The following is a 13,042-nucleotide window of genomic DNA, read 5'->3' as shown; positions in this document are numbered from 1 at the left end:
ATGTACAACCTTATGATAAAATACACACATGATCATATGTACAAACTTTAAAATAAATTGTATAATCTTCTACAGAACACCCAATATATGAACACATTTATAATCATATTGTACAACCTTTATATAATAATTGTATTTTAATTTCTAAAAAAAAATCAAAAGGCATTTGTTATTACTAATAATTATTATTGAAAATAACTTTGACCAAAATTTATTATTATTATTATTATTATTATTATTATTATTATTATTATTATTATTATTATTATTAAATTTTTATTATAATAATTATAATTATTTTATTATATTATTAACATTTAAATATGGATTCTCTTTAATTACGTTACACATATATGCGAAAATACATGTATCTAGATATTCGTAAAAACAATGACAAGTTTCTTAGTCAGAATCCGTGGTTCTACGGTCATTAAAATAAATGACTTTAGCATTTACATTCATTTAATAGATAAATCATGTCATTAAAATTAATTTTTAATCTAACTAATTCTGAATTGAAATTGAATCTTATTAATTAATTATTATTATTAAATCTTATTAATAATTATGTTAATATTAAAATCCTATAATGATGATGTCATTATCAATCTAATTCTTTTATTAAAAAAATATCATTAAGAAAAAAAAATGTAACCATGGTGGGTGATGTCATTAATGTAAATAATTTTGAATTAAAATTAAATCTTAGTAATTAATTATTATTATTAAATCTTATTAATAACTATTTTAATTATTAAAATTAAATAATTTTGAATTAAATTAATTAATTATCTTCAATTGAGTACGAGAAGGTATAAAAACTAGGCAGAAGGAAACCAGTTTTAAATTTATATTTTAATTTACACTTTTAAAATAAAATGACAACCAATATTATCTCTTATGATTGGATGTGGATTGTTTAATATGTATTTTAAGTGTTTGATGAAATGTTCAGCTGACGAGTTTCTTAGTTGGACTCCGTGGTTTCACGGGTCACTAAACTAAATAACTTTAGCATTTGCGTTAACTTAATACCTAAAACATATTATTAAACTGTTTCGTTTAAATAAAACCCGTGGTTCAACGGGTCATTTCACTAGTAAGTATATAGAAAACAAATTTAAATACGTATTCTAATTGTACCACTATGTTTCACATTAACGATTATTCAAACTTAAAATTACAATTACAATATATAGTATTAAACCACCTAATTTTGTGTTGTTTAATTTGGCAATCAATATTCATGACTAACCAGCATATGATTGATCATGTATTTATTTTGATATGTTAAGTTTAATGATGATTTAGATCTTTATTTTCTCAATGATTATTAAACGTAATCACATTATTATGTAAAGTTAATGATTTACGGAGCACTTAATATCCCATAATTATAATTTTTTATTTATTTTAATTCAATAAAAATACACATATTACAAATTTACCCATCATTCGACTTTTGTTTGTGCCATTGACGATAAGATTGATGATGAAGATGAAGTGTTAGGTGCTGAATTCATCCAAAAGGTATAACATTAAAATGTATTGTACTTACTTTGATAGTTTATTTCTAACTATGAATTCTTACACGCCGTTGATAGCGTAAAATGTGGAAGTTGAAGGTGCGGTAATTATAGAAAAGGTAAAGGCAGTGAATTGGAAATGAGATACAATGCAATGACTGATAAGTATGAGAATTTGCTAGAGGCTGTTGTGATGGATCCTGCAAAAAAAGTTATTGGTGTTAACCTTTTTGGTAGTATATTATTGTGTTGCAGTATATATATTTACAAATTAAGAGTAATACAGAAAGTAAAATATGTTAATATAAACAAAATCTTCTATCGATATATAAAGATCTTGAACTTGTCTTTCAAGATACGTAATCATGGTAACGATCACGTGATGATGTCCAGGCTTGTCTTCTAATACTCTAACACCCCCCACAAGCGAAAAGGAGTCGAGCAAACACGAGCTTGGTTCGAAACGATTCAGAACAACGGACTAGGCAGGATCTTGATTTTTCTGAGGTTGTCCTAACTCAACGTGTGGTGTGCAAACCTAGCACGTCAGATGGTGCTACTTCCAAGGTTCTCCTAACGATGCACGTGGTGTGTAGCGACCCGACAAAATCGTCATTGACGGCGTCGTATACTTAGGTCCCGTTACGTGGTCATAAGTCTTTAAAATAACGTTTGACCAAAATATGTCGCATTCATTTCAAATGTAAAGATTGTTTCAAAGTTTACCAGAATAGTTCAACCATTAGTTACGTTACAAAGTTATAAGTACAAATGAAACCTATGCGACACAGTTTAAAATAAAGTCAAAAGACGCTTCATGTATGCATATATACTCGACATCCAATGCAAGTATCAAAATAATGAGCGGAAGCATGTATCACATATCGTTCAAAGACCTGAGAAAAACATAGAAATCTATCAACGAAAACGTTGGTGAAATCATAGGTTTAAGTAAGTAAGTAAGTAAGTACAAATGAACCACAAGATTTATATCATTGAAATAATAGTAAACCATTCTAAAATTTGTTATCACGAGCACCCAATTATCAAGGCTTAACTTTCTATCCATAGAACCCCATCACAATAGTGTTAGAACATACACTGTTTCTCGAAAATATATTTCATTCAATAACGGTAGCGAATCATCCGAATGAGGGTTTGTCAAACCCGTATGGCCATACAACATAAGTTCTCGCTTACACCCGACAAGTGTAACTAATGATAATCGAATTGAGGATATTGTTCTAACTCGTATGTAGAATGTTTGTTTTCATACTTGTGTTCACTTTGTAAAATGAAACGTTTATGATTTCTCATCCCAAATTTAAGTTTAAAAGAGTAAAGGTGGGACTAAGATCTCACCTTGAGTGCACGAGTAATAAAGTACTTCACAAGTAAATGTGTGCAAGGACAATTGCCAGTCTTGACCTAAACAAGTAAGTTGTATCAATAACGGTAAACACGGTTGGTCAAAGTTGTTCAATTAGTCCTATGGCTCATTACGACTCGATTAATATAGCATATGAATCAAATTGTCAAGTTTCATGCAAGAATCAAGTATAAAAGAGGATTAGAACGATTGCATAAGTTTTTGGTTAAGTTTGACTAAAAGTCAACTTTGGTCAAGTCAAAGTCAACGAAAAAGTCAACACGTTCGGGTCGGGTCCCTGAAACATCTCAAAAACCGTTTAGTTAAAACCGGAAATTTTTTTTTTTTTTTATAAAGACAGGAGCGGCGCACCACGCCTAGGTGCGGCGCTTTTATAGACCCAAGAGCGGCCCGGCTTTTGAAGCCCAAAAGTGGCGCTTCTACTACCTGTTGAAAAACTACACTGAAATCTGACCAGGAGCGGCGCTTTCACTACAAGTGCGGCGCTCCTGTACCTGGGGAAAACTGTTTCAATTTTGATAAGTATCATCCCAATCCAAACACCCAAAACGCAAGTACAAAAGCCACCAAAATACATTCGATTATATATTAAAAGTGTTTATACAACAAAACGGGCTCAACGACCCTCGGGACTCCATCGACCCGTTAAATACATTAAAGTAGCGATTTCGACCCAAATAGTTTATTTCCAAATATTTGACGAGCATGGTGTTTGGGACTAAACTACCCCAGACTTAGGCCGAATTCCAAAAGCGTCCACTAACATAACGAAAGTGGGAGATCTCTAGTCCAAACGAATACCCTTGCTTTTGTCCATGCCGGAGCCTAAAAAGGTAAACAACGAGAGGGTAAACTAACGCTTAGTGAATGCAATAATTATATCCATATATATATAATATACCTACTTGCAATCACTTACACATATACCGCATACACACTAGCAATACAATTAGCATACCATCACATGTACAAAGTTAATAATCACCAATAACCGCATCTAGCATAATCAATAACATATAATCGACATAATACAATATGCTACAAAACAAAACACAACCATGGTTAACCATTCTCGCGTCATGGTGCTACTGGCTCTTTGGTTCACACCATACGCATCGGTTATGATGCTACCGGCTCTTTGGTTCACATCACAACCCGAGTCATACTCGCATTAAAGTGCTACCGGCTCTTTGGTTCACATTCTAACAACTCGTGCCGTAGTGCTACCGGTTCTTTGGTTCACACTACAACACATGTACTATGACGTTACCGGCTCTTTGGTTCATATCATAGCACAATCGCACATACTATGGCACTACTGGCTCTTTGGTTCATACCATAGCATACAAATAAATACATTATATACATACGCATATAATCATTCCACTCACCTTATCGATTTGGTGACGATTTTATACCTCCACAAGCTTCAAAGCAAGATACCTAATATAATAAGTGCTCGATTAACACACAAGCTAGTTGGACTTAATACCAACAACCCACGCATGTGCATTTAATGACTTAATGCATTAAACCACCCATTTACTCCAACCGTCCATTTAAGGTCAATGTCATCACGAACCACTAAAAGCTAGTGATTTAGGTTCAACAATCCTAACTATTACACAATTAGGGCATTTCATACCCATCTTTCTCAACTAGGTCAATTATTACCCATTTGACAATTTTAAGGTCAACACACCCATTTCGGGTCATCCACAAACCTACATAACACCCATTTACTTAATAACTAGGTGTGATAGTAATTAGCTAACCCATTATGACTCATAAGTCCCTTTAACATTTCCAAAACCCTAGGTTAGTCATCCTTGGGTCCTCATGACCCAATATTACCCAAGAACACCCAAATTGCTTAACAAATGGGTTTTATGTTTTTCACTAACCCAAACCCTAACCCATACATAAATCAAAGTAAGGAAATCAAGGTTAGAACATACCACTACCACCAAAACGTAGCTAAAAGCTAGATGAACAACTTTAATACACGCAATTTGACCCGAAATCAACTTCTTCTTCCTTGATTCAAGCTTTCTCTCTCCCAAATTGGGTTTCTCTCTCTAAAAGTGGATGAGAGTGTTTGTAGGTGAAAGATGAAGTGAGAAAATGAGATCTAGATCTGGTCACATGTTTATATACACCCACATATGAAAAGACCAAAGTGCCATTCACCTTTTTACAATTTAAATAAAAGACCCATTTCATTTTCCCGTCCAGGAGCGGCGCTCCTGAACATAGGAGCGGCGCTCCTAGTGTTTACTCAAAATATTTTTGGGTCGTTACAACTCTCTCCCACTAGGATCGGATTGCATCCTCGCGATCCAAGTCGCATGACAAGCGGGAAGATACACCAAAACGAATTCCTCGGGTTCCCACGTAAACTCATAATCTTTACTACGACGCCATTGGACCTTAAAAGTCCTCACCTCTTTATTTCTCAATCTTTTGACCTTCTCATCGAGTATAGCAATTGGCTCCTCAATATACTCTAACTTATTGTTTAGCTCAATCTCGTCTAATGGCACCCATGATGAATCATCCGCAAGACACTTACGGAGATGGGAAACATGAAATGTATTATGGATCCCCGCAAGCTCTTCAGGTAATTCCTAACGATACGCGACTTCACCAACATGAGCTAAAACCTTGAATGGCCCAATAAACCGAATAATACCTTTCCATGGTGAAACCTTAAGCATCACCATGTCACCTTCTTGGAGCTCGATCATTCGCCTACATTTTTCGGCATACGACTTTTGTCTATCTTGAGCCTTTTTCAAATTAGCCCGTATCATATCAATCTTGCTATTCGTCTCCAAAACCAAATCGGTACTCCCGATTTCTCTTTGACCAACTTCACCCCAACAAATCGGGGTTCGACATCTACGCCTATAGAGCATCTCGTAAGGTGGCATCTCGATACTAGTATGATGACTATTATTGTACGAGAATTCCACCAAAGGTATGTGCTCATCCTAACTACCACCGAAATCAATAATACACGCCCATAACTTATCCTCCAAAGTTTGATTCGTACGTTCGGTTTGACCGTCAGTTTGAGGATGATACGTCGTGCTCAATTTCAATTGTGTACCCATATCTTCATGAAACTTCTCCCAAAACCGAGATGTGAAACGGGTATCTCGATCCGAAATAATAGATATAGGAACCCCGTGTCTCGATATCACTTCCTTGATGAACAACTTTGCCAAGGTCTCCGACGATATCGCTTCCCGAATGGGAAGAAACAAGGCACTCTTCGTCAATCGATCAACTATTATTCAAAACGAGTCAAATTGGGTGCTCGCCGTCTTAGGTAACTTTGTAATGAAATCCATGGTAACGTACTCCCATTTCCATTTCAGGATTTCTAACGGTTGTAACTTACCATACGGCTTTTAGTGCTCGGCCTTAACTTGCAAACATGTAACACATTGTTCAACATATTTTACAACACCACGTTTCATGCCCGGCCACCAATAATCCTTCCTCAAATCAAGATACATCTTCGTTGCACCCGGATGAATGGAATACTTTGACTTATGTGTTTCATCAAGTAGAACTCGTCGATGATCACCCATTTTAGGCACACACACTCTTCCTTGAAAAGATAACAAACCATGCGGACCTAAGGTAATAAACTCCGTTTATCCCACGATTCGTTCCTCATGCTTATTGTTAACAAAAGCTTCGATTTGAGTCTCGCCAAGCTTTACGAGAAAATCGTTAGTAATAATCATGCGTAACGACCCTACTCGTATCGCCGGATGTTGACTCTTTCGACTTAACGCATCCGCGACCACATTCGCCTTATCCGGATGATAAAGTATCTCACAATCATAGTCTTTCACCACATCCATCCATCTACGTTGACGATAATTCAAATCTCTTTGATCAAAAAGGTGTTTCAAACTCTTGTGATCCGAATAAATCGTACACTTGACACCATATAAGTAATGGCGCAAAATTTTCAACTCATGCACAACTGCCGCCAACTCAAGATCATGAGTCGGATATCTCGTTTCGTGTTCCTTTAATTGCCGAGAGGCATAAGCGATGACTTTACCCCTTTGCATTAGAACACAACCGAGCCCATTTAGAGAAGAATCACAATAAACCGTCATGTCTTCCACCCCTTCCGGCAATACAAACACCGGAGCTTAACATAACTTCTCTTTTAACAATTAAAAAGCAATTTCTTGCTCATTCTCCCAATTAAATCTCGTGTTCTTTCTCGTCAATTTCGTCAATGGAGAAGCGATCTTAGAAAACTCTTGGATAAACCGACGATAATAACCGGCCAATCTGAGAAAACTTCGGATTTCCATAGGCGTAATCGGTCGTCCCCAACTCTTCACCGTCTCTATCTTCCCTGGATCTACTTGAATACTATCTTTGTTTACAATGTGGCCAAGGAATTGAACTTCCCTTAACCAAAATTCACATTTCGAGAATTTGGCATACAAATTCTCCTTCCGCAACGTCTTTAACACACTTCGCAAATGATGTTCATGTTCCTTTGATATGACCGAATCAGACGGTTTATTTATGCGGTGTCGTTAGGTCGCAAAACGTCAGTTCAGGATACCAACGGGAGAAGTTGATTGTTTAATTTATATGTGCTGGGCCTAAATCTATTATTCCTTCCTATGGGTTAGCAAGGGAAAATATGACCTAGGGTCGTTCCTTGAGTGGTCGAATTTGAAACGGAGCTTATCTAGATAATTTAGTAATTAAGATTGGGTTTATACACAATTCAGTATCCAAGACTAGTGGCCAGGAACACCTTGTGTGGAGAGGCAGGATCCTTTTGGTCCCAATAAATTGGCGACAGTTCAGAAAATCCAATAACCAAGTCCAACCGGTTTATTCTAGACACCACTTTTATCCGGAATATCAAATTGTGTAAAGGCAATAGTTAGGTTGAATAGTTTATATAATTGTAATTAAGATATTAAAACAATATAATTAAAATAAGCTAACTAGCATGCAATAACTAAGGACAGAGAAGACGTGGTTCACCATGATTTAAGATAACGTAGTGTCGGGATGATTATGAGACACTCTTTGGATAGATATACCTTGGTGTGAACACTAGATTCCCTACTAAGCGGTTTTCGGGTTAGCATGTCACGAGGAACTAGGCTTTGAAGATTCTGATCGGATGGACTATGCTCAACTCCCGACGCTTTATCTGGTTTAAGGATATAAGCGGCCCATCTTGGATGCAGTGCATACCTTGAGCGCACGAATAAAGTAGCATAGCCATATATATGGAATATCCAACCTTTCTTAACACCTTAGTGTATCACCCAAGTGAGTGGTTATGATTGTGTTTCGAATCCCTTTATGTCAATGGTTTGCTAAAATCTAAGGGTTTGTAGACAAATTAGAACATCTGATAGTTCTCAGTCATCCTTGAAGAGTCATAAGCTTAGTTTGTATTGTAGTGCGTTAAACTCCCATTTATGACTTAAACCAGCCCTTACTTAAATCTACCCAATAAATCTCTTAGTTATCCACCATGTACTAGACTTATAGTGGTTCCATAGCTTCTAACCTTGACCATGCCCAAGTGGTCCTATAGTACATTAACACTGTACTCTACTGTTGCAACAGTATTTCCTCGAGTCTTATACTCCTGACCAATGTCTTGATCTGGTCCTGTGGTAATTCCCCATGTACTTTATAGTATTTTCGATGGGTTCATACCTTGACCAATGTATAAACACAGATAACTAATTACCTTTATAACGCCGACTTTATAAAAGGTTTTAATCACGTTTATTGGTGGAAGGACGATAGTAACGAGGTTTAATATCATAGACAGAAAGTGAGTACGAAACGATAATCATCCCTAACTAACATTACTATATCATGGCAAACAATCAAGCAATTACTCACACATCATGGTAACAAGCATTTCTAACATCAGTAAATCATAAACATCGAACAAGAATATTATAATAAACTGATAAAAGAAAAGGATAGATAGTACCGAATAATGTCGGCAGAATAACACTTGTATTTCTTCATAATATCCATAGCGTTACAATGCTCGATAGCTTCTACTACTAACTACATACTAATCTCCTATTGATCACTAGAGAGCGACAATAGAGAGATAATTACATTTCCTAATCTCTGTACTTTTCTCTCTCTAGAAACTAGTGAGAGAAAGTAGAGAGAGAACTAATCTCCTATAGATCACTAGAGAGCGACTATAGAGAGATATTTAGAGAGAGAAGTGAGGAATTGGTGTGTTTTGTGTTTTTGGTTTCGGCCGCTGCACAGCAGCTGGTTACTTTTTATTTATTTTTTATTTTTTTTAATACTAACTAATGGTTTTTGATCTATTTTTAATCTTAACACTGATCAATAATTTCACTTTAGTCGAGTTTGATTTTCTTGGTTCGGTTTAATCTTAATAATGGTGGAAGAAGAAGTTAGAACGCGAGGTTGAGTTTAATTAAATATAGTTTGGTTATTATTTCAGAAAAATAGGCTTGGTTCAATGGTTGTGAGTGTGTTAAGGGAACGAGAGGTTCTAGGTTCGAACCTAGGCCACATCACTAATTTTCTTTTTAGTAACAAAAGTTGCTGTTGGGCCAGAAACGAGTTGGGCCGTGTATTCACTCTGTTGGGCCGAGTAATTAAACCAAGTGCTAATTGGGCTGAGATATGGCTTAAATAGTACTAGGCCGGAATTGTAATTAGAAAAGCAAGAGAAGTGGAACGGTTAAGAAGGGTGTCGGGTGTTCGAGAGGTCATGGGTTCGATTCCCGTTGCAGGCAATTTATTTTTTTGCCTATTTCAGGTAGTTACTTATCATTATTATTATCTTTACTATTATTGTTATTATTATTAATTATTGTTATTATTGTTAGGTTAATTATTATTATTATTATTACTAACATTAAATGTCATTTATATTAATATTAGTATTAGTATTACTAAAAGTATCAATACTGTTAAATTTATCATTTTTTATTAGAATGAGTATTATTATTGAAATGAACATTTTATCAAAATTATCATTTTTGTTATTAAATTTATCATTAGTATTATCATTAGAAATTATCATTTAAAAGTAACATTTTAATATTATCATTATTATCATTAGTTGTATCATTATTAATATTATCATTATCATTATCATTATCATTATCATTATTATTATTATTATAATAATAATAATAATAATAATAATAATAATAATAATAATAATAATAATAATAATTATTATTATTATTATTATTATTATTATTATAATTATTATTATAATTATTATTATTATTATTATTATTATTATTATTATTATTATTATTATTATTATTATTATTATTATTATTATTAATTTCAAATCTAATTACTACTATCACCATATTATTCTTATTATAATTATATTCTTACAAACAATTGATATCAATATAAAAATTTATATGTATTACATATATCATAAGTATACTAATTTCAGATTTTAATATATTAACTAATATAATATTATTTATATTAATGTAACATCTAATAAAGTGTATATATCATATAAGTATTACCACAAATTATAAGGATTAATATAATTATATATAAGGATATGCATCTATATATACTATAAAATATATATAAACTTAGTTGATTAATATCACAAGGTGTTAATGAATATACTTGATATAGGTTCGTGAATCCGAGGCCAACCCTATACTTGTTCAATGACGACATATGTATTTTTAATACAAAATACAGTATGGTGAGTTTCATTTGCTCCGCTTTTGCAATATATATTTTTGGGACTGAGAATACATGCGCTGCTTTTATAAATGTTTGACGAAATAGACACAAGTACTTAAAACTACATTCTATGGCTGGATTATTAAACCGAATATGCCCCTTTTTAGTCTGGTAATCTAAGAATTAGGGAACAGACACCCTAATTGACGCGAATCCTAAAGATAGATCTATCAGGTCCAACAAGCCCCATCCAAAGTACCGGATGCTTTAGTACTTCGAAATTTATATCATATCCGAAGGAGGATCCCGGAATGATGGGGATATTCTTATATGTATATTGTGAATGTCGGTTACCAGGTGTTCAATCCATATGAATGATATTTTTGTCTCTATGCATGGGACGTATGTTTATGAGAAATGGAAATATGAAATCTTGTGGTCTATTAAAATTATGAAATGATTATTTATGTTAAACTAATGAACTCACCAGTCTTTTGGTTGACACTTTAAAGCATGTTTATTCTCAGGTATGAAAGAAATCTTCCGCTGTGCATTAGATCATATTAGAGACATTACTTGGAGTCATTCATGGCATATTTCGAAAGACGTTGCATTCGAGTCGTTGAGTTTATCAAGATCATTATTAAGTCAATTATAGTTGGATATATTATGAAATGGTATGCATGTCTGTCAACTTTAAATGTAATGAAAGATTGTCTTTTCAAAACGAATGCAATGTTTGTAAAATGTATCATATAGAGGTCAAGTACCTCGCGATGTAATCAACTGTTGTGAGTCATTTATAATCGATATGGACTTCATCCGGATGGATTAGGACGGGTCCTTTCAGTTGGTATCAGAGCGGAGGTCTTAGTGAACCAGGTCTGCATTAGTGTGTCTAACTGATAAGTCGTTAGGATGCATTAGTAAGTCTGGACTTCGACCGCGTCTGCATGTCAAAAAGTTTTGCTTATCATTTTTATCGGAAATCACCTGCTTATCATCCTTAGGAAATTACCTACTCATTATTCTTAGTCTAGACACGTTTTACTGCATTGACTGCATGAATAGTGTATAGACAAAAATTCATATCTTAGCGTATCTGACAATTCATATCTTAGCGTATCTGTTACTGTAGACCTTGCCTGATATCTCTCGTAAATTTCTCCTTAATTTAAGGGATCCTGGTACTATATATATCTATGTAAATTATGCATTGAGAATACCATCCAACTATCAATTGCTGTCACTAAACTCTTCATACAAAAAAAAAAAAATCTTTTCTGAGATCGCGTAAGATGGCCTCCACGAACCAACCAAGTTCATCTGACTCCGAAGATAGCATGACAGGAGCACACCAACCAATCAACTACCGTGATTACTGGAGAAAATGGGGGTGGGTTCGTGACATACTCACCCTATGGAGAAGGGAAGAAGGTACTCCATATCATGAACCGAATCTACCACCTAACCTTGGAGTACTTGACCCGCTCACCGGCGAACCCGTTCGCAACACCGTTTATACCCTTTTTGCAAGAATTTTTCATCTCGAGGCTACCAATAACGGAAATAGAGGAGATATCCGACCTCTACCTCACACTGATAACCAACCAGGGTTAGTAGAAGAAGTTAGAGAACTCCGAGCTCAAGTATTAACTTTAGAGAGCACGGTACACAATTTACAAGCACCCGCAGTATCACCAACACCAGTAACGTCACCAGCCTCAGCAATAACGGCACCAGTACCACCAACAACCCAAGTTTCAACAATCCATGCCTCAACATCTCATTCTGTACCTCGAGTATAATCATCATTCTACGTATCGTTCTACATCAATTACCTTCGTTCTTCATGGCGATTATGTAATCTCTAATGGTTTAGAAAGTATGTATTCTTGTTCTAACGGTAAATCAGATGCGTTAATATCATATTAACTCATTAAATCCATGATTGCATCTGAAGAAAATATATATGTATATATGTTTTCATAAAGATTGTAATTAAAATTTTTTTTGTACAAACTGTTAATGGTGAAAATATTTTAACGGATAGGTAATACCCGAGGAAATATTTAACTTTCATATTAACATGTTATACTGTACATTCTTCGAATCTGATTCAAGTCATTTACTATCCTATTTACATCCACAGATATACGTATCCGTTTACAGCAAAATAACCATTTTTCCTTCAATTTCATATTTGAATTTTGACCTATCAGAATCCAACAAGTGGCATAATGAAGAAAACATTGGACAAAATAAAATTTGTTAGAAACAAATAAATTAACTATGAGAAATTCTGTTAAGAATCCACGCTAACAAAATCCTAGCTAACTGTTCCTAGCTAACTGATTACATTTTATTTAGCGCAGTTTAT

Source organism: Rutidosis leptorrhynchoides, chromosome 6 (assembly GCF_046630445.1).
Source record: "Rutidosis leptorrhynchoides isolate AG116_Rl617_1_P2 chromosome 6, CSIRO_AGI_Rlap_v1, whole genome shotgun sequence".
Taxonomy (NCBI): Eukaryota; Viridiplantae; Streptophyta; class Magnoliopsida; order Asterales; family Asteraceae; genus Rutidosis; species Rutidosis leptorrhynchoides.
This window is presented reverse-complemented; position numbering follows the sequence as displayed.